This window comes from Schistocerca piceifrons, chromosome 3, assembly GCF_021461385.2.
Source record: "Schistocerca piceifrons isolate TAMUIC-IGC-003096 chromosome 3, iqSchPice1.1, whole genome shotgun sequence".
Lineage (NCBI taxonomy): Eukaryota > Metazoa > Arthropoda > Insecta > Orthoptera > Acrididae > Schistocerca > Schistocerca piceifrons.
The window spans coordinates 299,105,702-299,132,327 of NC_060140.1; the positions used below are offsets into that span (position 1 = coordinate 299,105,702).

At 40.9% G+C, this 26,626-nt stretch overlaps 1 long non-coding RNA gene and 2 other non-coding genes across 3 annotated transcripts in view; 1 reads left to right on the forward strand and 2 right to left on the reverse strand.

Annotated features, from left to right (window-relative positions):
• LOC124789560 overlaps positions 1–26,626 on the reverse strand; it is a 450,818-nt gene that overhangs the window by 166,420 nt on the left and 257,772 nt on the right. The gene's annotated exons all lie outside the window — the stretch shown is intronic.
• Trnas-cga lies at positions 22,700–22,774 on the reverse strand. The gene has a single exon. It is a non-coding gene; the product is annotated as a tRNA-Ser (tRNA).
• On the forward strand, positions 22,950–23,024 carry Trnas-cga. Its single transcript has one exon. It is a non-coding gene; the product is annotated as a tRNA-Ser (tRNA).

The following is a 26,626-nucleotide window of genomic DNA, read 5'->3' on the forward strand; positions in this document are numbered from 1 at the left end:
GGGCTTAAACCACGTTGGCAGGCCACTTGCCCGTAACTTGTACTCGGGCTCGTCTCAATATCCTCTACACCCGATCCCCCAAATCTGGAGTACGCGGTGTCCGCCGCCTCCCTTTACGTTCGTCTATCTGAAAGGACCCATGATCACACAAACGCCCGAAAAGGGCTTGAAATGTTGAGTCATGAGTTTGGTGTGTGTGAGGGCACTTGTTTTGGTACAGCTGTACTGAGCTTCGACCGTTTCCATCCACTTGGCCGTACTGAAACACCATCTCGGCTTGTTTCCGACATGAATACCAGACCATTCTGCTGCGTAAAGTACGCTATGTCAATCTCACAGGCCGTAACACACAAGAAACATAGGGCACGTGGTCAGGAAAAGTGCCATTCGTCATCGCCATCTACTGTGGCAACGGTGTACTGCTGGCCCCCTTGTCGCAGGACCTTGTTTCCCTCCTCTGCAGTCAGGAATCAGTCCCTACAGTTTTTCACCCTGTGTCTCGGTTTCCCTCTAGACCGGCACTGCTGATAAACCTTGTACTCGTTGTGGGTGACAGGGATACTAGCGGTTGTCACGCAAGATAGACATAATCCTACTTTGGCTTTCACCAAGACACTAGTGTCTTGCTTCTCCACTAGACAGTGGCACAAGTTCCTCCAAAATATCGTAACACAACACACACACAAATGTCATACTAACTAATGTAAATCCACCAGACGATGGAGGTTTAAACCTTTGAAACGCGTCGTGGAAATAAATAAAACCGTGACTGGTAACAGTAAACTTGTTGTTTCATTTAATGTCAATAACAGTCACGGTAAAGCCTAACCAAAAATGTTCGCATTTAAGGTCTTCCATATTAATCACAGTGCGTCGCATTTAAAGTCTTCCATATTAATCACAGTGCTTCGCAGGGTATAGATAAATATGTAGGTAAAAGGCCTATGTCTCGTTATAACTGGCTGACTGAGTCAGTTTAAAGGTCGTGAAAAGGCGTGGGCATTGGCTTATCATACACGGTGAAGCCCGGTTGTTCTCAAACCATCGTTCAGGCTGACGACATTTAAACCTTTGCGTATTATTTGTAAGGCCAAGAACTGTTTTAACGTCTTGCGTACAGCGCCTCGTTTCTGACAAAAAGGTATAGAGTTGTTTTCCAGAGCACCGGCAGCTATCGGCTCATCAGCCCGGAGCGACAGGAGGGCCGGCCTGCGCATAGCGGCAGCCGGCTGCGGCACGCGATCCCGGCCCCCGGCCGCTGCTGTCATTACTGCTGAGAAATAGGCGAGCTTCCGGCAGGAACCGACTCGCTGACCTTCTCCGGCCGCCGCAGCGCTGGCCGGGCCGCCTCTTAGTAAATCACCACTGCCGGCCCCGACCCACGGTCTTATCTGCGTTTCACCCATGCCGAGGCGGAAAATTTGCATGCCAACAATATTATTTTCGCATGGAAAGTCCAGAGAGAAGCTCTGTATAGCCGTTTTATGCCTTTTAAATAGCTCTTCGTGAGATTTATGGCTTAACGAGCAAATTTAGGTGCTATATAATGCGGACCGCTCTTCTGAAAACCGACAAAAATAAACGAAGACTTTTTACCTGATTTTGCTATTGCGGCTGCCCGAAACTTTCGGAATAAGAGAGGGAAATCAATGCAACTATTTCCTCGAAATTTCCATTAAAATAATTTACAGATATTGTCGTAGAGTGGTTTCCGTCTACGAACTCATTCCCTACTTCACAAACAACTGCAGCACAGAAATGCCCTACGATTAGTGCGATATATACCAAATGATAGTCCTCAGTTACTTAAAGTGGAAAGTGAGGCATTAAATTTCCATAACGACGCACCTTATGTACTTTCAATTGCCCCTATATCAATGAATTCTCTGCAGATGACCCGTAACTGCTATCTGTTCAAAATAAATGACTGTCGCCAGTTGAAGAAAAAAATGAAACAGAAGAGGGGCAGAAATACAGAGCTGAGAGAGAGAGAGAGAGAGACCGAAATAAATCAAATTCATTATTAATTTTCAGCTTATAGCAACGTATACTGCAAGGAGAAAACATCAGTGACGGCTGCTGATCGCTTTAATGTTTCTAAACTTGTATTCATAGACTTCTCGAGAAAATGTGAGATTTATCTCTGAGTCCTATCTATACCAAACACCTGCCTTTGTCTTTGTTTAGTTATACGACGCAAACAGACAACGTAATTAGCAAATAAACACTACAAGCGAACACTCAACTTCAGTGACTTAGCGTTCTGCAGTTCCCCACGTACACGTCAGTTGGAAGTGATGAGCAACGACATGCAATTCGTTACAGGTGTCTATATGTACTGTGACTAATTTCATTTCCACAGTGTCTCCTACTCCCCCCCCCCCCCCCCCCTCCTTTCAGACACTACACTATCATCCGACCAAAGAAAATGGCTCTGAGCACTATGGGACTTAACGTCTGAGGTCATCAGTCCCCTAGAACTTAGGATTACTTAAACCTAACCAACCTAAGAACATCACACACATCCATGCCCGAGGCAGGATTCGAACCTGCGACCGTAGCGGTCGCGCAGTTCCAGACTGAAGCGCCTAGAACCGCTCGGCCACACCGACCGGCTCATCCGAACAGTTACAGACTGAAAAATAGGTAGTAAAATGCATATTTCTGCTAGTCTACAAAGGAAGACATAAGGATAAATTCACTGATCCGAACTATCCCTACCACTGCGCTACTCAGCTGATCTGTTTGTAAATGACAACACTCTGGTGCTGCACATCAATCACCGAGTCAGTTACAATAGTAATCCTGGAATTAATTATCGGTTCTGAACTCCCCGAGAGTGGATCGGGTGCGTAGCTTCAGTTGTCACGCGAGTAGCAAAGACGTGATTTTTTTTTCCTTTTCTTTTTTCCCATTCTGAATGATGCACCAAAACTGTTCCAGTGAATGTACTGCTCTACGTTATTTGGAGACTTAAAAGAACGATACTCTGAAACTCTCTTCGCAATCAACATTTTCTTTTGGCAAGTATCGAGTATTCAGACAGAGCAGACTATCTTAATACAATACGTTGTAACAATCTCAACTACTTGGGAAGGAGTAGTTTTGTCACCTAAAAAGAAACTGTTTTGTTTTACGGACAGAGTGACGACAAAGTCATTACACAGAGTTTAGCTTCTTTTTTTGGCAGGTTCAGTGGCACACAGTGGCCGGATACACTTCCTTCCACCAAAACTCCCCCCACCCCGTCCTTCTCCTGTGTCGGGGATCAACTTTCAAACCATATAGTGAGTGTTAATAGTAACAATAATGGTAATAACGATATAAAGTTTCAGCTTCAATTTATTTTCTTTCTTTGATGTTCCTTGTTTCTCAATATCATTTTATGTCCCCCACCCCTTTGTTTTCCTTCTGTGTCTAGCAGCTCCGTATTTCTGTTCTTATGAATAAGTATGCTTCTCAACTTCGAGTTTCATCATTAAAGGAAAGGCTCTTCATCACTGTCATTCCCAGATCTTTTTTACAGCTATTTTCATTCCTTTCCGGAAATACTGGGATACTCATGTATTTAATCAGTATTCCATTATTCTGAAATGATGACAAAAATAGATCAGCCTTCGCTACATTTGATATACTATGTTGTCATTTATTTACGTATGAGAGCCATTTGCTTTTCCGAAAAATTTCGTACTGAAGTCTTTATTGTCTTAAGTTTATAATCAATTTCTCAGTACTCACATGCATGTAAAGTTGTCGTCTAGCCACAGCAGCGTTGTGTCTCATTTTTATGTTTCTAGGGATACATTTTTTATTAAAATATTCTTAGCTAACTGAAACACACTTCCATTCAACTTTGTTTTTAGTTCCTATCCAAAAATTGTTAACTCTTTTTCGTTCAGTCTCACTCTGTCTCTCTTTCTCCCTGAAAGAGCGTCTTTTAGGTTTGCTGGATGTGTCGATAAGTAGTCTCCAGCAGCTAGATAGTTTATCGTAATTCCATCTGACGGATGTTTTAATGTTTTTATTTTGCTTTGCAAATTTCCAGACCTTGTAGTTTTCATATACCATACACTTAATGAGTTAAGGCGATAAGCTGTCCCTTTCTCTATTTGGTAACTACTCTGTTTTAAATTGTCAGTATTGTCAGTACTTAGATGGGTGACCTCAGGGAGTAAATGTACGTACTACAATTACCTTTGTGGACTGAGGTAACTCGATACTACCAATTAAAAAATGTAATATGTCGTGCACATTCTTCCGTATGCAACAGTTCCCTAAGTTATCTCAACCCTTTATTTGGCTATGTCCAAATTGCACACTGGTTTCTGCCAAATGTTTCAAAATTTGCCCATGGATGGGTAATGGTGCTTGCAAGCAACGTTTAAGCTGTCACATACAGCGATATTCTTTTGCCTCTGATGAAATGTTCCGAAACAGCGTCCATCTTTAGCAGACCTCGTGCAAGGTTATGTGAGCATCAGTTACCATCGTAAAGATTTGTTTCCATTGTGTGATGCTATTTTTATTGTGCAATGAAAACTGCATGTAAACCTTAGGACGATGTCTTGAAAGTGAGGAGCTATACAAATGTGTTAGCGAATTCTTAACAGGGACGTTGCAAATGGAATTATCTTTTCTGGGAAGAGGAAACCTGGCTTTGAGTACTAGTTGGACAACGAGACTGGAAGAAGAGGAAAACAGCAGTTTCACAGCCACTGAATGATACACAGTACAATATGACGGTTTTGGTCACTGGCCAGAGTATTGGACAGAAGGGAAGATGTTGACTTTAGCCTCAGGGACAGCCGACAGCAAAACGCGGAAATTGTGTAATTTTTCTGCGTTTTATAGCAAAATGGAATTGTTTTGAACAACTCAGATTCAATAGTGCTAAATGCAACCATTTTGTCAGACACAGGAACAACATTGTATTACTTTTACTGTACCACCCTTACGCCTTTTGTGTGCAGTGATATTTACAGGTAACAAACAGAATTTTGTAACTATTAATGTAAAATTTTTCACAGGTCAATGTACGTCTAATTTAAGTAATTAAAATTACTTTTTCTTCTCAATATTTCTGTGTATGCCAAGTAAAGGGCTATGCTAGAACGGTATTCACCAAGCAGCTGCGTAAGGTGCGCTGCTGTAAGCTCTTAGAAAAACAAACTACTTGATTGTTGTATCAGCGGGTTTCAAAGCTGTAGCAAAGTCTGATACTTACAGTTGTTACGGAGGTTCAAATACTGCTCACACATCCCACCACACGGCCTGATATAATGAGACATTGCTTCCAGATTGCTGAACAAAGTTTAGAGATACTTTTCCTTATGAAGCACCTTCAAAACAATGTTACATAATATCTCCATATTCCATCTACAGAGTTTAACGGTCATAGTGTCTCATTCCCGTATGGAAGACTCGGGTTCGATATTCGTCCTGTTATAGATTTTTAATTGAATGGAGAGCAGTTACGAGATCAAAGGAGCCATCACGAGAGTAACTCAAAAGAAACATGAAGTAGAACTAGTAGTTCTGATTCTGAGAACGTATGTTAATACCAGTGAGATCAATGAGGTAATCGCCTGTCATTCCAATACTGCTAACGAGGTGCTATCCCCCGTTCCCCGCCCCCAGAGAGCAGAGTATTCCTAAAGCAAATGTCGTTTAGTTGTTTAACATCCCAGGGCGTTATTGCTGACTAACGTTTTATAACCGACAGAGCCATTAGTATAGATTAAGGTTTTACTAGAAGTGGTTAGGTCACAGGTTTTTCTGCCAATAAGGAACCATAAAACTAATTCTCAGAGGACATGGGTCAAAGATTAATTTTTGTGGCTGGGTTTTACATTCTAGTATAACTTCTGAAAGGAAAGTACGGTCATCTTTGACGCAAAACTATTTCCTCATAAAATCAACTAAAGTAGTTTCAGCTGTGTGGTCATTAACAAGTAGAGGGCTGCGGAAATTGTGCTTCGGCACATATTGTAACATTAAAAATATATCTGACATGTATATATGTAATCATCACGTCCATATGCTAGGTATCTAACGTTGTTGCGATCTTTTACACAAATCACATGAAAACAGTACACTTGTTCACTGTGTGAATTCTTTGATGTGATTTATGTAAAAGAGGACAAGAACGTTAAATGCCCACCACATGGATGCGCTTGTGACATATATACATAGCATGTATCTTTAAACTACAGCTTTCGCACTACTCCTCTTGATAACGGCCACACAGCCGAACATCCAATAGTGGGTTTTATAAATAAACAGTTTTAAAATAAAAGGCCACCATGGTGTTCTTTGAAACAACGTAGGTCAGTAATCTTAGAAAGAGAAAAACATTTCCGCTGAACACTCAGATGGCGTCGTTTACCCATGTCGTAATAAGAGCCAAGAACGAAAGAGAACAGTATATTGATAATTTTTACTTATGGACCGTCTCGCAGACACTGAATAAAACACAATTTTAGTGCCATATGCGCTTCGCCTTTATTTTCTGCAGGGCATCATCAGTGGCCTGGAATATGTACATATGTTTGCTATTTAATTTACATTTTTGTCACTGTACGTATGGGTTATAAACAGTTCTGCTGGTTGGTATTTTCCATTAACCAGAAATGTTTTGAACTGTACTTACAGGTTGCGTGGACAATTTCTTACATCTTACGGTCCTGATGCATTTTTGGTGGTGTTCTTCTTCTTATGAACGCAAATTTGCGGTTTTTTTCCCACATTCCACAGCACTATGAACTGAACGCTTGTTTCAATGTAATGTTTTGGTTTCTGTTGCGACTGTCAAATGTTTTTGCCAAAGATCGGATGTTATTGCCAAACTTTCGAGTGTAATTATTGAACTATCTGTGAACTGTTCGTGTATGAATGTGTGTGTGTGTGTGTGTATTTTGGTGTGGTAGTGTATTTTGGTGTGGTACATTTTTTTGGGGCTGTGTGTGTGTGTGTGTGTGTGTGTGTGTGTGTGTGTGTGTGTGTGTGTGTGTCCAGATGGTGAAGGGGGAAGAGTTTTTTGGTTTATCTTGTCATTTCCTTTATTAAGTGTAGTAGGGAGCCTGTGCTGATGTGTGTGTGTGTTCATTTATCACATGTTTGTTTCCTGCTATGGCTTTCTGGATGAGGAAGTTTACTTGCGTTTGTATAAGATGTTTGTCATGGTTGCTTATTCTCATTACTTTCATTTCCTGTTCCATATTTGTAGGATGATGGTTATGGTGATTTAAATGTTCTGCAAATGTGGAATGGTTTATTTCATACTTCCAACATCTGATATGTTCTTTGTATCGTGTTTCAAAATTCCTGCATGTCATGCCTATGTATATTGCATCACAACTTTGACATTCAAGTGTATTCTTGACTGTTGCAATTTGTCCCTCTTGGTAGCTGGCTGGCATAGGTGTGATTGGAGGGTTTGCCCAATCTTATATGCTATTTTGAAGCGTTGTCCCTTTAGGATGTTTGCAACTCTGTGTGTTAGTTTTTGCGTATTTCATGATGTACGATCTGGTTCTTTTCTGTGTGGTGTTGTTATTGTGTGTGTTTGTTGAGTGTGTAAGTTTTCAGTTTGTGAGTTCTCTTGTATTCTGGAAATGTTGTGTTTGTTTTGTGTTCGTGTTTTTATTTTTTGATTGAGCCTGTGAACCACATGTGTGTCATACCCGTTGTTCCTAGCTGACTGTATGATTGTAATCATTTCTTGTTCATAGTTTATCTTGTTGAGTGGGATTCTGTTTAATCTATGTAACATGTGTCTTAGTGCTGCAAGTTTCTGGCTGCGGGGGTGGTTGGATATGAAATGTGTTATTGTCTGTGGCTGTTGGTTTTCTAAAGATGTTAAATGTATGTTTGCCCTTTTTTTATTGTAATGTCAAGAAAATTTCTTTTCTTTTCTTTTTGTTTTTCAAGTGTGAATTTTATGTTCTGATGATCTTTGTTTATTTGCGAATGGAGTTCATCTATTTTTTCACTTGGCTCATCTACCAGACAAATAATGTCATCTATGTATCTGTACCAATATATGATTTTGAAACTTTCATTAGTGTTTATCTTTTCAAATATCTGACTTTCTAGATGACTGATGAAAATGTTTGCTAGTGTTCTTGATATTGGGGATCCCATGGGCAGTCCATCACTTTGTAGATAATATTCTTTTTGAAACTGAAAGTAGTTCTGTTCAGTTGTCAGTCGGAGCATATGTTATTTCTTTTATTGCGTTTGTGGTGTAGTTGCTGTGGGATGAGAGATTTTGTTCTATGTTTTCTATTGTTTCTGTGATAGGGATAGAGGTATACATATTTTCTGTGTCGAATGAAATCAGTGATGCTGTGTGTGGTACCTGTATGTTCTGTTTGTTTTCTATAAGGTTTCCTGTATTTATCACTGTTTCTGTTGTCAGACGGTCGGAAAGTAAAAATTATCAATATACCGTAATATTACACGCAACTGAGGAAGACAGGACTACAAAAGTTGAAGACGAAAGAGAACTTCTGTGAAAGATAAATTACGCAGCTATGATAGATGTTTCTAACGGCTTGTGGTGACACGAATATAAGGAAGGAAGATCGATGTTTAACATCCCTTCGAAAACGAGAACATTAGAGACTGATGTGACTTCCGCTGGAACTAGAACAATACAGGGAAGTACGATTAGTGAGCTCCCATCACTTCAGCAAGAAAGAGGCGGTAATAAAGCTGGCAGCATTAGGAAACACAGATAAACAGCTGGAGTCTCTCAATGTTACGATCCAGAAGGAAAATCGTCTGATTATAAATTCTGAACAAGTTGAGTGCCAGCCAAATTTGGCATATCATTCCTATTTGTATAGGAATTACAGACACTAATTATCAAAGATAATTGTCTTCGGAGAGCGCCAGCCCATAAATATTTCCCGACGCTGAACACGCAAATGCCAGCAAAACTTGACACACAGACGCTTACTGTTCCGGTATTACGGCGACTCGTTGTCAGTGATGAATTGGTTTCGCAGAACGTTGGTCCGCGTGTACAGAGAAGACACACGAAGACCCTACTGTGTACGTCTGAGTGATGAACCAAAGGGATCGCCTTGGAACTCCGGCTTCTGGGATACACCAATGGACTGAGGAAAGCAAATTCAGATTTCCGCCGGAATACCGCAGTGCAGAAAACATCAGTGCAGCTACAGACTTCTCGTAGTGGCAAAAGCCGGTCGCTCGTTAAAGTTTAAAACTCATTCGACCTCCGCAGCGCGCTGCGGCCGGCGCTATTTATAACTCGCAGCGGCGGATTCGAGAGGTGGGCCGCAGTCCGCAGTCTGCCGCCAGAGGCTAATTGCAGGGTTAATAGTAATCCGCACGGAAGGGACAGGCCGCAGTGCTGTCTAAGAGCCGAAAAACAATTACGCTGCCAGCCACCGGCGCGGAAAGTTCGGAGACGCTGCAGAATTTAGCAGCAGACGTCACTTAATCAGGTCGCTGAGATATTTTTATTTCGCATTCTTTAAATAGTTTCCTTATCTGATGGCACTGGGTGATAATTTGGACAGGGCAATGTTCCGACGATTGTCGACTTGATAGGCTGGCGGTCACTTAATTCCTGTGTTGTTTTTAGTCGCTTGCCGCATTCACTTACGTGAATACCATCTCGTTCTAAAAAATGGTTCAAATAGCTCTGAGCACTATGGTACTTAACTTCTGAGGTCATCAGTCCCCTAGAACTTAGAACAACTTGAACCTAACTAACCTAAGGACATCACACACATCCATGCCTGAGGCAGGATTCGAACCTGCGATCGTAGCGGTCGCGCGGTTCCAGAGTGTAGCGCCTAGAAACGCTCGGCCACTCTAGCCGGCCCATTTCGTTCTCTTTAACTGCCCAAGGAAACCCGTGTGCAGACTGAATCAAAACACAAGATACAGCACTTATAATTGAAAGATCTTTCCATCAACGACTAGGTCCGCAGCTCGTGATCTAGTGGCTAGCGTTGCTGCCTCTGAATCCATGGGTTCCCGGGTTCGATTCCCGGCCGGGTTGGGGATTTTTCTCTGCCCGTGGACTGGGTGTTAGTGTTATCCTCGTCATTTCATCCTCATCATCAGCATTCGTGACAGTGGCTAGATTGGACTGTGTAAAATCTTGACTGCGTAGAAATTGGGACTTCGTACGGGTGCTGATGACCGCGCAGTTGAGCGCCCCACAAATCAAACATCATTATCATTGACTAGCTTAACCCAATGAAATCGTGTTTAAGTACCCTGCTGGTTGCTGTGAAATTAGATTTATTACAAAGCAAGTGGTATTATCGTTTTACATATCAACATATTCTCTCTCTTCATCCGAACAGGCCTCGAGAGGCCCAACGGTACCGACAGACCGCCGTGTCATCCTCACCCGACAGGTGACATTTAATGCAGCTGTGGAGGGGCATATGGTTATCACACCGCGCTCCTGGCTGTTGTGTTTCCGTGACCAGAGCCGCTACTTCTCAGTCAAGTAGCTCCTCAAGTGTCTCACAGCAGCTGAGCGCACCCTGATTGCTAAAGCGCTCGACAGACTCGGACAGTCACATATCCAAGTGCTAGCCCAGCCCGACAATGCTTAACTTGGATAATCTGTTGTTACCACTGCGGCAAGGCCGCTGGCACATGTAGCGTATGGTACACCTTCACTTTCTAATTTTTTTTTTTTTTGTTGTCTAACAGCTTATTTTCCACAGTCTCATTAACAGCCAGGTCGTCGTGTTTCACTGAGAAATTTTCACGAGATCGCCTGTTATCTTCCACCATCCGCCATATCCTCCTACACACACACACACACACACACATGCACGAACACGACTACGTGTTTACAGTACTAGCTATAAATATGCTCATGTTAATCATTGGCGGACAAGGATTTCCACTTACATTAGAAATATACGTCTCGGGTGCTTCCGGAACTGTGCCAGTTCCCATGGAAAAGCGTAACTGTTTAGACATGCTGATATCCCTCGCATGCCGTTCCATAAAATTTACATGTTATAAAACATGATAGCTTTTGACAATGTTAACGAGAATACTCTCTTTCAAATTCTGAAGGTGGCAGGGGTAAAATACAGGGAGCAGAAGGCTATTTACAATTTGTACAGAAACCAGATGGCAGTTATAAGAGTCGAGGGGCATGAAAGGGAAGCAGTGGTTGGGAAAGGAGTGAGACAGGGTTGTAGCCTCTCCCCGATGTTATTCAATCTGTATATTGAGCAAGCAGTAAAGGAAACAAAAGAAAAATTCGGAGTAGGTATTAAAATTCATGGAGAAGAAGTAAAATCTTTGAGGTTTGCCGATGACATTGTAATTCTATCAGAGACAGCAAAGGACTTGGAAGAGCAGTTGAACGGAATGGACAGTGTCTTGAAAGGAGGATATAAGATGAACATCAACAAAAGCAAAACGAGGATAATGGAATGTAGTCAAATTAAATCGGGTGATTCTGAGGGAATTAGATTAGGAAATGAGACACTTAAAGTAGTAAAGGAGTTTTGCTATTTAGGGAGTAAAATAACGGATGATGGTCGAAGTAGAGAGGATATAAAATGTAGACTGGCAATGGCATGGAAATCGTTTCTGAAGAAGAGAAATTTGTTAACATCGAGTATAGATTTAAGTGTCAGGAAGTCGTTTCTGAAAGTATTTGTATGGAGTGTAGCCATGTATGGAAGTGAAACATGGACGATAACTAGTTTGGACAAGAAGAGAATAGAAGCTTTCGAAATGTGGTGCTACAGAAGAATGCTGAAGATAAGGTGGGTAGATCACGTAACTAATGAGGAGGTACTGAATAGGATTGGGGAGAAGAGAAGTTTGTGGCACAACTTGACTAGAAGAAGGGATCGGTTGGTAGGACATGTTTTGAGGCATCAAGGGATCACAAATTTAGCATTGGAGGGCAGCGTGGAGGGTAAAAATCGTAGAGGGAGACCAAGAGATGAATACACTAAGCAGATTCAGAAGGATGTAGGTTGTAGTAGGTACTGGGAGATGAAGAAGCTTGCACATGATAGAGTAGCATGGAGAGCTGCATCAAACCAGTCTCAGGACTGAAGACCACAACAACAACAACAACAACAACATAAAACATGATATACACGTTCACATTTGAGACAATAAAGAATTATATTTGATAATGCACTTCAGTTCCTCGAGGTTGTAATTCCATAATACGCGTGATACGATGGCATGCTAAGCGTCTAATTACTCGTTTTCGAAGTGCAGTCACTTCTTTCATTACACACATCTGATTTCCAGCAGAATACATCGCCATCCATATTATTAATTACACGAGATGGTCTTCAGCAGAGATCTAAGGCTTTTTCCAGGGATCAGCTGAAACTTCTTCTGTACCTCTTCAGTGACAAATTGCAAGGGTCTCTTTACTTCTATTGCACATTTACAGTAAATTTCTTGTCTTTAGAAATTAAAACGTTATATGCAACAAATTAACAAGTGGAAACTTTATTTATTCAGTACAATTAATTTTACAATGTGATGATCATAGTATAAGCAGTCCAGTACCACTAGTGTGAGAGTTCAGTTTGAAACTGTGATGCAGTAAGTTGGTGCGACACATGCTTTCTGAAATCAATCAAACTACCACCAGTACCATACTGAAACAAATACATCGGCAAGCACACGTATAAGGGAGTGCATAAGTAAGTATACAGTAGGTACACAGTATTTTTATCTGTTCTAATACAACTTTCCTATTTTTTTCATATATTCCGATAATCACGTCTGGAAAATAAAGTAATGACCAACGGATGATGATAATTAAACAATACCTGGAGACAGACCATGCTGAACAGGTTCGACAGAAATTATGCAGGAGAAATCAATATATCTCCACAATGTAGGCTATCAGTTAACAAGCTGCGCGACAGATCTGATCGAACTGGGTCTACCTGTAATGCGCCAAAGAGTGGTCGACCATAGAGTGTTATTACCCTTGAAAATGAAATGGTAGCTGTGCAGGCTTTTATCTAAAGCCCAAAGAAATCCAAAAGGAGAGCCTGTACTGAGTTGCACTTTTCCCGTAGAGCCATGGGCCATCTAATGCATCGTTTAGGTTTTCAAATGTAAGACCAGGATTACTTCATGGATTACTAGAGGACGATCCAGATATCCGTTTAGAATTCTGAGGGATTCTTTTGAATGAGGAAATGCAATGTCATTGCGTAATTCGAAAAATTCATTGGTCTGAAGAAGGGAGTTTTAAGCTATCGCGTACTGTTAATACACGTAAGTGTGTGTACTATGCCACGGAAAATCACCATACTGTAATTGAGAAACAAATTAATCAACCTGGCGTTACTGTTTGGGCGTGCCTTTCACGTCAAGGAATCATCGGGCGTGCTTCTTTTCCATACAACTGTTAATCACGATGTCTATCTTAACATGCTGAGAGAGACACTGATTTTCCACAATTACGTCTACAGCAACGTAACGAAGAGTTCTGCTTCCCTCAAGATGAAACTCTTCCTCACTATGCTTTCAGTGGGTGGATTTCTTGACAGTGAATTAAGTGGATAGGTCGACCAGGGCAAATTGAACGTCCACCACGATCACCTTATTGCAATGGACTTTTTTTGGGTGTTATCAACCCGACACACTGTTGATGACGTCTGTCAATTCATAAGAGAAGCATATCAAGACAGTCATAACAATAGAGAATTCTGTGTCGAAATGTTCTTGAGTGCACAAACCAAACTAAAGGAATATCTAAATACTGAAGGTAGCAATTTCAGCTATGAAAACATTGCACTTATTGTGACTTCGAAAACCTATTTACTATAAAAAAAATTTCACTCTCGTTTCATTACCAGCCCATTTCCTATAACACATAATACTAAAATTAATACCTACTTATGCATCCCCTTATGTTTCTGTAATTATCGCACCCATTAGCTACAGAATGTACTCAGTTGCATCGACTGCAGATGCTTCACTAACTGATTCAGTGATCCCTGATCAGAGAATTTGATCTCTGCAAAATTTCTGCATCAGGACCTCACTTAATATTGTTTACTGTACGTATGATAGTGATAATCTACTGGGGACGTAAACTGTCTGTAGTCAGCAAACAGCGGCTCTTCCACCTTTGTAACATGTGCTTTGTGGTTTGTTGATATGACTCATTGGGAACTTAGTTAATACCAGCAAGCACACTATGGGAGGCACAGTACTGATGATATTAAAAGACAGTGTAGGATCCTGGACTATGAAACAATCGATTTCAAAACTTTCTAGTATGACCAAAATGTATGCTCAAGGATCGATGCTTTTAAGTTAGAAAATCGGTTGTTGCATGATGATAGCACCAAATTTTAAACCCGCCAATACTTCAGACATGTATCGAGCGAGATGGCGCAGTGGTTCAGACACTAAAATCAGGTTTAACATGACTGCACTTCGAAACAATCTTTTTAACATGTTGATTAATGTGGTCTCTAGAAATGGCAGCACAGTTCCGTTAGCAATGTCGTGGTCTGTCTGTTTGTTTGGCTTTTGGATTACTGCGCTTAGCTGCTAATTTATAGGTGTTGGATAACTTCCTGCTCAAGCCTGGCGCGTTATCTACAATAACGCGACGTCGTCGAACGATACTTATTTTTATTTCTAGATATGGACTAACTCCGTAGATCATTAGAAACATTTTGAAATTGAAGGAAACAAATATTATGTGTTACCTGACTGGGGATGGTACACTAATGAATTGCAAAGTAACCAGATGACTCGATAATTTGGAGAAGTAGACATATGTGCTACAGGAGGAGATGTAGACGAACATTGTAACCTTCTAAAGACAACTGAAGGAATAGAAGGCAAATTCAGGTGCAAATCATGCTGAAGAAGGAACATAGAATCTAAGAGGAAACAGAGAAATTGAGAAGTACACCAACATTTGTCTGGATAAAAAAATCCCTGGCTGGCATTTTTAGGAGCATGTTAAAAGAATGGTGCCAATTAGATCAACTAAAAAGATTGTGGAGTTCTATACGTCAAAACTGCGAGAAACTCAACTCGATGTTCGAGACGGAAAAAAAAAATTTGGCATAATGTTCATGACTGGGCTGTTCGCACGGCAGAAACACCCAAAACGAACATAGCAACTTGGCCTGACGAGCGGAAAAAAGTTGATTCTGAAAGAGTTGAAGTAATATGGGCACAAAGAAAAGCTAAAACAAAACTGCCGACATGCCCTTCGTTGTACATCGCAGGGCCCAGTCTGGACCAAACGCGAATTAAAGAAATACGTATATAGAACCTACGATCACTATAATGAAAGTCAGAATGTCAACCAGCCTATTACTGAAGCCGTACTCGAATTTATCGACAAAATTAGTGAACTAAAAGCAGCAGCACAGTAAAAACTGGGAGCATAGGATAGAAATTGAAAGAAAATTAAAACATTGGTTGTGAGAAGAACTGCCTGTAAATCTATGGTTAGATAACTTCGATAAAGAGAAAAATAAGTTTGTTGAATCGGAAGACCGAACAGTGCAAAGATTATATGGAAAGTCATATGTGAAAAACTTCCAAATAGACGATTAAGTGACGCGTTTGAGCACAAAAATATAGCAGATTACAAGGAAACACTTTCGCAGTTACTAGAAATACAGATCATATTTGATTTAGGAATCTGATTATTTTAAACAGTATCCAAAAGTTGGGCCTCAGGAGACATAATGTTTGATATTCAGAATTTACTATTCTCACATCTGAGTGGAAAGCAAAGGCATATAGATGTGTGAAGTACTGCATGAAAAAATATTTCACACCCCCCACATTTTACAGTGGACGAATATAGCATATAGAAGAACAGAAAGAAGAATCGTATACGAACGGCTTCACAATTATCTTCAGGAAAAGCAGGGGTACTAGAGAAGCAGTTTTTACGCACCACTTTATAACGAAAGGAGTACTTAAAGCAGTTTCGATACACTCAAGACGTAAAGAAGCGCTCTGATTGAACGAAAATAAAACTATGTAGTACTATGTAGTATCTAATGAAAAATACAAGATGTACTGTATGCAATGAGTAAACAAAACTACGACAAGTGTAATGTGAGAAGCGCAAAAACAAACTAAGAAACCAAAACCAGCGAGAAGATGTCAATGAAAATCAAGGTTTTTAGGAATAAAGATGAAACAAGGTGACCAAACAGGGACGACTGTAAGATGCGGTGTGTTAAGTGTAACTAAGGAAAAATTATCTATTGTCTCAGTAATTACAATATCCATTTGCAAAGACATTTAAATTACACCGCCTAACCGTAACTGCTCACCTGCTTAGGTGTTCTAATGTTCACAGCAAGTGAATCTCACATAGAGTCATCAGATTGTCAAAACTCTCTAGCCTCGCACGTTTTTAGCAAACGAGACAGGTACGCTTGGCGCGACAGACGGACATCGCCGCAGGCCATATGTATTCCAAACTTAATTTCCGATAAAATGTTATGAGCATCGACAGCGAGTTCCCCCACATCTAACTCTACCTGATAAGCCGGAGCCTCGAAAATTGAAAGAGCGCAGGAGGATACCGAAATATATCTGAAATTTATAGAACCATGTTCACCAATTCACTTTGTTAAATTCTGTACCTAGTTTACATTTCTCACTCATTAAGAGACGAACATGCAGTAGAGAAATGTTTATAGAACCGTGTTCATCGATACTTCGATACTCTTTGTTAAATTCTGTACCTAGTATACATTTCTCATTCATTAAGAGACGAACATGCAGGCGATAAATATTTACAGAACGACACATCGCAGTTATTTCTGGCACGGGACTGGAACTCGGAAGAAACAGGATAGGAACTGCTGTCTACCATAAAGATGTTGGTTTATCTAAATTACTATAGGAAAATGCCGGGATGGATCCTCCCTAACAGACCACGGCCGGTATATTGCATTATACTTCTTTAATAGAGCTAGTGTAATTAATCAGATATTTGATACGAGATGTATTGATGAAATTGTGAGTATGGGATGGACGGGTGCTTAAAATTGCGAAATGACAAGAAAAGTATTAATTCCAATGTTTTTCTTTCCCAAATAATGCTACAAGTCACTTGACAGCAAAAAAAAAAAAAAAAAAAAAAAAAAAAAAAAAAAAAAACTTAAAGTAAGTACAATAGCGTGTTGTGATTTGTATTAGTTTTGAAGACATTGTAGATCTTCGAAAACTCTGAGAGTGCAACAGTCTTATCAGTCTTAGTGGGTTTTGCTGGAATCTAAAATGTCAAAGGTCCAAGCTGAAAAAATGGGCAGGCTGTACTTTTAGTGTCAGATTCAATTTTCTCTCAATATTAAATGCAAATGAATCAATTTTAAATTTAGAGATGTTATTCACTCGGTGTGGCAAGCGAGCAGGAGCTCTTGCGGGAGCCATATCGTTGATTTCCAGTGTACGTACTGGACCGTAAAAATGAAAGATCCCGCGCAAGGCTTTAAGTCATAACCATGGTGTTGGATGTGTCGATTATGAGAAGAAGGAGGTGTTGCAAGTTAAATTAAGCAGGAAGTCCAGCCTCTAGGAAAATTAAGCATATGTATATCCATACGAGAAGTATAATGATTAAAATAATAGCATTTTTTAACGGAAAAACTTGTTACAATTACGTGGAAAATAGGACAAACATAAATCTCAAATCGATCGAGGCAACGTTGAAAGAGAATGTGAGAGTTTGAAGAGTTTGAACCCAAAGGATGTAAGAATATGTGTCAGTAGGCTGAAATAAACACTGCAACCCGTAAATATTGTCAAGTGAATAGGAGAAGATACAATGAAAATTTGACAACATAAAGCACTAAAAACTTTAGTAGTATAAAAAAACCGAGAAAATACGTTGGGCAGACACCAAATTTTATCAGTTAAGCTCGTAGGTGGGAGACAACTAATAATTCATTGTTTAGGAGGAGGTGGATGAATAACGACGACAGTTAGGAATAAAAATAATAATATCTCGGAAGTAATGGCAAATGAAATGTATAAAGCCTCTAGAGATATGAGGAGGGAAATGGCGCTTGGAAATGATGAATTTTCGTCAGAAATGGTTCGAGGCAAAGAAATACAAAGATAATTTTCGAAACTGTGTACAGAACCGTCAGTGGAAAAAGAAAATTTTCCAAAACTGTCACAATGTTGGAATCATTCAATTTCACAAGAAAAGAGACGGGCAAGACACAAAACTGCGTAACGTAAAAGATGTTCCCTAAAATTATCACCAGATGCATACAAACACGTTGCATCTATAATCAAATGGTTCAGACAGCGAGAGTCAGTGTAGAATGGCGACATCAATAAGTCGTTGACTGAAATCTCTTGATGAGCCTAAACAGGGCTCTAGTCGTTGGTCGTCGGCATCCACAAAAAAGAGCAGGGACTGATTTTGCCTCGTAGAATTTCATCTCTGTATTTGTGTAGCACCGATGCTCTCTCTCTCTCTCTCTCTCTCTCTCTCTCTCTCTCTCTCTCTCTCTCTCTCTCCCTTTTATATTTTTTTGAGCCACATACCGGTGGGAAATTAGAATTTTTTTTCTCAGTTGTATTCACACGCAGTTGATATTTGCTCTAGAAAGATAATACATTATCATACTTTTGATTTATCTACATTTGGAATTCTGATGGTAGCTGTGATAAGATAGAAGGAACTAAACGTTTTTCACGACTTATACAAAAAGCAGTCTGAGTTAAGAGAGTCGAAGTACATGACACCGAGGCTGCAGTTGTGAAGAGAGTGAAATAAAGTTTCATCATATCAGTACAATGAGCAAGATCTGTAAGAAAAACAGTTAGCAATTTGGAAAAAAAAAGATGAAATTCAGTGAGAAGAAATAAAACCTTTGAGGTCTACTGATGACATTGAACGGTATGGTTAGTGTCTTGCAAAGAGGCTATAAGATGAACATCAACGAAAGTAAAACAAGGATAATGGAATGTAGTGTAATTAAATAAGACGATGTTGAAGGAATTAGATTTGGAAATGAGGCATTAAGAGGAGTTTGTAGGGACTATGCAGTCAATGTTAAAATAAGCCGCGTTTATCTTCCTTTATCTCTGGAACCAATCAAGATAAAAGTCTAACATTTTTACAAGGAACTTATCCATGTTACTCATGCCCACTGTATCAGAATGACGACGTAAGATACAAAAGAACCGGAGATAAAGTTTTTAAAAAATGTTATTTTTGTTGTGAATATTTGTTCACGTAAGCCCATAGATTCATACCTGTTCAGATCACTACCGTGTCTGTGCTCCAGTAGTACAGTTCGTTATAATAAAAATAAATCTCCAAGTTTTATGTAGTTATCACAGGTAGATTTCATACGTAGGTGCATAAGGTATGAAAAAAGTTATTTTGAGAGAATCGAGTTTACACCTTGAAATGACAAAAAAATCACTCACGTTTTTAAGTTATGCTCAAAAGCACCCAGCAACATAGTCAGCATCGTCTTGTTTGTCTCATCATTCTCTAAAAGCTTCTTCCTTCTGGCTGTTCTTGCTTCTTTGGTGGTTAAATCTACTGCAGGCTGTGCTTCGGCTTGTTTCAACTCGTCTAATAATTTCAAACTCTTTACAGCATGACAGTCTATGGCGACGTTAAGATGGGCTAGAACAGTTATTCTCCCCATTATTCCATCATTAAACGTTAATGCAGCATCACTAACTCCCTGTTTGGGTGTATTTAATTCTAAAAAGTTATTTTTGGGCACCCTTGTCCAGACAGTATTATTGAAAGACTCGAAAGATTTTTGAGGCCACTCACGTATACACTCTCGGAGGAGTTCTAGGTGAGCTACGTTCCGAGAAATTCGCTTGATTCTTCTCTAACAGCATCAGGAATAGATTTCTTTGTTCGAAATATTATCTCGAAACTTCAGCTTTCCTGAATTAACACAATGATTCAGATGGCCATACCATAATACTGCTGAAGCTAATCTACGGTTTTATCAACTAGTCGACTCCTTACAACGTGGTGGTGCGAAGAGTTCATTTTAATTTTCTGAGGCGTGCACCCACCATCTCGTGGACGTATCTATCGCAATCCAGTATATGTATTTCTACATTTTCATGTGGATTTGATTCAACTACACACCTGTGGGCTTTAGAATGGAATACAAGAGGACGCATGTCCAAAATTAAATAGTTTCAGAAATACGCAAGATATAATTTAAAAAAATTAGATGCATGTAAAGGTCACGCAAAGGTAAGTTATACAACATTTTGTGCAGGAAAAAGTGAAGAATATTGTAGGACTTGTTTGGTAAAATTTCAAAAATTTTGGTTTTTTGCCTACAAACTTCTCTTAAAGGTAGTAATGATTTTTGCTATTTGTGGAGTAAAACAATTAATAGTCATAAAATTAGAGATGACATAAAATGCAGACTGGCAATAGCAAGAGAAGCATTTGTAAAGAAGAGAAGTATGTTAACACCGAATATAGGTTTAAACTTTATGAAGTCTTTTTTGAGAGTATTTATCTGAATTATAGCCTTGTACGGAAGTGAAACGATGAATGGTTCAGACGAGAAGAGAACAGAAACTTTAGAAATGTTGTGCCGCAAGAGAATGCTGAAGATTAGGTGGATAGACGGAATAAATAATCAGAAACTAAATACTATTTTGTATGAGGACGACCGCGGCCACAAGTGGAGTTCTTGAATAATGTCCGCTAGACTACTCTTGTAAGCAGTTTGTTTAAGGACCGGTTTCTTTGCCTAGAAGTCACATCATCAGGTTTGATCTGTTAAATCAGAAACAGCGATCACTACAATTGTGGTCGAATTATAGTTACAATCAATAGTCAGGAAAAGAGCAAATTACATGGTGAATCGTGACATTAAAGGTGCAACATGGACGGAACAGAAAATTCCTTTTATTACTAACTGGTCCTTTGTCTATACTTTCCACTTCTAGCTCATTATTAGTACTTTATCGCATTAGGTTGGGAGGATATTCTTAATGTTTCTTATAATTTTTAGATTTTTTTTATTCACGACAGATGAACCCTGGACCCATACTTTCCGCTTATCTGACGATCCGCTCATTTATTCACAGACAAGGAATGTACGGTCTCATACATGTTGCAGATTTGTCATGATTGATCAAGTAAGTAATTTGCTCTGTTTCTCATTATTGATTGCAAGTGTAATTAGACCACAATCGTACTGAACGTTTTTTCTTATTTAACAGACATAATCTGATGAAGTGGCTCCTAGGCAACTAAACCGGTCATTAAAAACTATTTACAAGAGCTGCCAAGCGGTTACTATTCAAGATGTAATCAGCAAGTAGTGAACCGAACTGACGATAACAGACCTTTATGCCACAACTTGACCAAAAGAAGGTATCGGTTGACGGGCCACATCCTGAGACATCAAGAAATCTCCAGTTTGTTAACAGAGAGAAGTGTGGAAGTAAAAATTGCAGAGGTAGACAAAGGCTCGAATATAGTAATCATGTTCAAATGGATACACAATGACGGAAAAAACTCACAGCACTAAAAAGTAAAAGTAATGCAGAGGGGTAATGACGTTTCGGGAATGCATTTGTTTAGGTAACATCTTTAAGAGATTAACATTGTAAATGTGAAATGCTGGTATCTTAATAAACAATGTACCTATCCGAATATTGAATACAGCCTTCCAAACAAGCATGCATTCTGCTGTATAGGTGCTGGATATCAAATTACGGGATGAAGTTCCGTACGTGTTGCACTGGGTCGGCCAATACAGGAACGGTTAATGCTGGTTGTACGAGTACGTGACGCTGGAGTTGTCGTCCAATGATGCCCAAATGTGCTCGATTGGAGAAAGATCTGGTGATCTAGCAGATCAAGGAACATGTCAACACCCTGTAGAGCGCTTTGGAATACGGCAGCGGTAGGTAGGCGAGATTATCATGTCGGAAAACATCCAGTAGAATGCTGCTCATGAATATCAGTACAACAAGTCAAATCAGCAGACATGGTGCGCGAGAAAACCAGGAGAATTCTCCTGCTGTCATACGAAATCGCACACTAGACCATAGCTTCAGGTGTAGGTCCAGTGTGCCTAGCACACATACAGGCTGGGTGCAGGTCTTCACCTAGCCTATTTCTAACCAAAACATTGACATCACTGGCAAAGAGCCAGAACCAGCTTTTATCAGAAACCACAACAGAGTTCCACCCTGTCCTGCAATGAGCTCTCTCTTGACATCACTGAAGTCGCATATGGCAGTGGTTTGGGGTCAGTTGAACGCACGCTTCTGGTTCGGATCTACTGCTCAGATTGTTATTGCAGATGCAGTACGATGCGTCAGAGGCATACGCCGAACACGATGGTCTTCCCTCTAGGTTGTGCCACAAAGCCGTTCGGAGTCCGATGCTCCTACAACCGTGCATTCTCATGACCACAGCTGCCAGCAATCGTGTAGAGTGGCTGCATTCGTGCCAAGTCTTCCTGCAACATCGCGGAAGGAACACCCAGCTTCTCGTAGCCCTATTACACGTCCTCGTTGAATCTCAGTGCGGTGTTGATAATGACGTCTCCTTAAAGGAATTGTTGACTAGCATCAACTCACCGCATGCAATCTCAAAGGTAGTCAACGCTCACGACCGTTATAGCGCTTATTTAAAGCAAACCTAATTTGAAGGTTCCTGGCAGATTATAACTGTGTGCCGGACCGAGACTCGAACTCGGGACCCTTGCCTTTCGCGGGCAAGTGCTCTACCAACTGAGCTATCCAAGCACGACTCATTCCGCGTCCTCACAGCTTTCCTTCTGCCACTACCTCGTCTCCTATATTCCAAACTTTACAGAAGCTCTTCTGCGAAACTTTCAGAACTAGCACTCCTGAAAGAAAGGATATTGGGAAGACATTGTTCAGCCACAGCCTGGGAAGCTGTGAGGACGGGGCGTGAGTCGTGCTTGGGTAGCTCAGTTGGTAGAGCACTTGCCCGCGAAAGGCAAAGGTCCCGAGTTCGAGTCTCGGCCCGGCACACAGTTTTGCTCTGCCAGTAAGTTTCAATAGAGCTCTTGCTTCCTTTCGTCTTGGATGCTTGTTAGCATATTAAATTGAAACGTGACAACTTCAGTCTGATATAAGACTCTTGGCATTTTACAGCAAGCATTCTGGACTGCTTTCACCAATATTACAATTGTGGGCTCCCATAGTGTTGCAGTCCGCCCCCGTAGCTAATAGCGAGGGGTCAGAATAGGTGACTGGCATGTGGAGCACCGAGGTTCGATTCCCGATTTTGCCTGGGATTTTAGCTTGGTGTGAGGAGTGATATGAGGCACTCTCTTGAAGCTCAGGTGGTAGAGCACTTGCCCGCGAAAGGCAAAGGTCCCGAGTTCGAGTCTCGGTCCGGCACACAGTTTTAATCTGCCAGGAAGTTTCATATCAGCGCACACTCCGCTGCAGAGTAGATATCTCATTCTGGAAAAACCTGATTTGCATCCTTATAGTAGCACTGATAGCGCCACAGTTATGCGACTGGTACGAAATTTGAATAGGCACCTTCTTTCAGATGTAGAAACACTCCTATCAACTTCCGTTTATGTCGCAAAACTTCTCAGGTGTTGCGATTTTTTTGCCAATGTACTTTTACATTAGTCCTGCAGAGATAAAGATACCTGCACTGGATGGACTAGCGGGTACAGATGGGTTAAAATACTTTTCCGGCTGAAAACAACAACAACAGCAACAAAGCGAACGCGTGATATTTAAATCGCCATAGAGCACTGCATGCAAAATTGTGTGGTCGCCAAGAATGTGAGGTTGGAGGCAATACACTAGGGGCTGCCAAGCCTCCGGAGTTGAAGTGATTGAGAACTATGGAGGAGACTGCTGGAGAGATAGTTTGGAGGAAGTAGCGACGCCGGCGCGGATGCTGGGAACAAGTTGGCGGCGGCAGCAGCGGCGGCAGTTAATGAAGCGTGTGCCGGCGCCGCGCCTGCTCCCTGCGGGCACGCAGCACGTGATCGATGCGGCGGCTCGTGCGTGCAGGTGCGTCGCGCCGCCCACAACGTACCGACCACTTGTTACCCGCCTTCTCCGGTAACCACTCTCCAAACTCATTCCCCGTCTCAACTCAAAATCCCCATCGAGCCTTGTAGCAATTTACCTAAACGAGAAACTGCAATATCCAGTGAAGGATGTAATAGTTACTACAACTTACTCAACCGAGAGAGCAAAAATATGTACGCCTAAAAAGTTTCCGACTAGCACAGAGATAGCGTTATTATCACGATCTTTTTCCTCGTGATGCTACGTATTCAGCAAATAAGGAAGGCAGTTGTTAACCTGATCTTAAAGTTTAGTTTACACATCTTATTTATGTGCTTAGTTTAGATTGGTAAACGGGAATATAATACTCTCTATATCTGTGGTTTCAACGGGTTGACTTCCACGTTAATTTATCCAAAGGTGCCAAATGTCCGTAAGAAGTCCGTACCTATATTTCGACACGCGCGAAGTGGTTGTCTGAACTGAAATATGCTGTACGTCCCTTGACTAGACCATGGCGAAGCGTAACAAACCTGCACAGTAACGGACCTTTTTAGAGTGGCTCATACACAGAGCAAGCAATAAAGATTAAAAATGGTTCAAATGGCTCTGAGCACTATGGGACTTAATGTCTGAGATCATAAATCCCCCAGAACTTAGAATTACTTAAACCTAACTAACCAAAGGATATCACACACATACATGCCCGAGGCAGGATTCGAACCTGCGATCGTAGCGGTCGCGCGGGTCCGGACTGAAGCGCCTAGAACCGCTCGGCCACACCGGCTGGCAAGCAATAAAGAGAAAGAGAGGAAATAAATACTTTGAGGTTTGTCGATGACATTGTAATTTTGTCAGGGACAGGAAAAAGCTGTTCAAATGTGTGTGAAACCTTATGGGACTTAACTGCTAAGGTCATCAGTCCCTAAGCTTACACACTACTTAACCTAAATTATTCTAAGAATAAACACACACACCCATGCCCTAGGGAGGACTCGAACATCCGCCGGGACCAGCCGCACAGTCCATGACTGCAGCGCCCAAGACCTCTCGGCTAATCCCGCGCGGCAGGGACAGTAAAGAACTGGGAAGAGCAGTTGAACAGAATGGGCAGTGTTTTGAAAGATGTAGTCGAATTTAATCAGGTTATGCTGAGGGAATTAGATGAGAATACAAGACAATGAAAGTAGTAGGCGATTTTTGCAATTTGGGCAGAAAAATAAATGACGATGGCCGAAGTAGAGGAGACATAAAATCCGACTGGCAATGGAATAAGAGAATAAAATGTGCTGCTACTGAAGAATGCTGAGGGTTAAACGGGTAGATCGTGTAACTAATAGAGAGCTACTGAATGGAACTGGGGAGAAAAAAAAATTGTGCGCAGCCTGACAAGAAGAAGAGATCGGTTTCTTAGGACGCATTCTGAAGCATCAAGGGATCACCAGTTTATTAGTGGAGGGACGTTTTTGGGGTAAAATCGTAGAGGAGTAACAAGAGAAGAATACAGTAAGCAGATTCAGAAGGATACAGATTGCAGTAGTTATTCGCAGATCAAGAGGCTTACATAGGATAGAGTAACATGGAGAGCTGCATCAGACTAGTCTTCGCACTGGAGGCCACAACAACAATACAACAGTACACCGGTACCACTGGTCAGAGTGAGGTAACGTAACTTTTTGTATGTGACCACGTCATTCAAGCAAGTGATGTTAACCTTTGATTTTGTACAAACTATTTTCTTTAAATCAACATAAATTCGGTTCATTTGAAAACCGCCGCTCTTCCTTAGCTCGCGCAATGCAACCATTTTAAAAAAGGAGAAAGTGCAGTGTGTGGAATTCGACAATGGGAGACTGTTGGGTTGGTCTGAGACTGGTTTGATGCAGCTCCCCATGCCACTCTATCCTGTGCAAGCTTCTTCATCTCCTAGTACTTACTGCAACCTACATCCTTCCGAATCTGCTTAGTGTATTCATCTTTTGGTCTCCCTCTACGACTTTTACCCCCCACGCTGCCCTCCAATACTAAACTGGTGATCCCTTGATGCCTCAGAACATGTCCTACCGACCAATCCCTTCTTCTAGTCAAGTTGTGCCACAAATTTCTCTTCTCCCCAATTTTATTCAAAACCTCCTCATTAGTTATGTGATCTACCCATCTAATCTTCAGCATTCTTCTGTAGCACCACTTTTCGAAAGCTTCTATTCTCCTCTTGTCCAAACTATTAACCGTCCATGTTTCACTTCCATACATGGCTACACTCCATACAAATACTTTCAGAAACGACTTCCTGACACTTAAATCTATACTCGATATTAACAAATTTCTCTTCTTCAGAAACGCCATTCTACATTTAATATCCTCTCTACTTCCACCATAATTAGTTATTTTGCTCCCCAAATAGCAAAACTCATTTACTTCTTTAAGTGTCTCATTTACTACTCTAATTCCCTAAGCATCACCCGAGTTAACTAGACTACATTCTATTATCTTCGTTTTACTTTTGTTGTGTTCATCTTATATCCTCCTTTCAAGACACTGTCCATTCCATTCAACTGCTCTTCCAGGTCCTTTGCTGTCTCTGACAGAATTA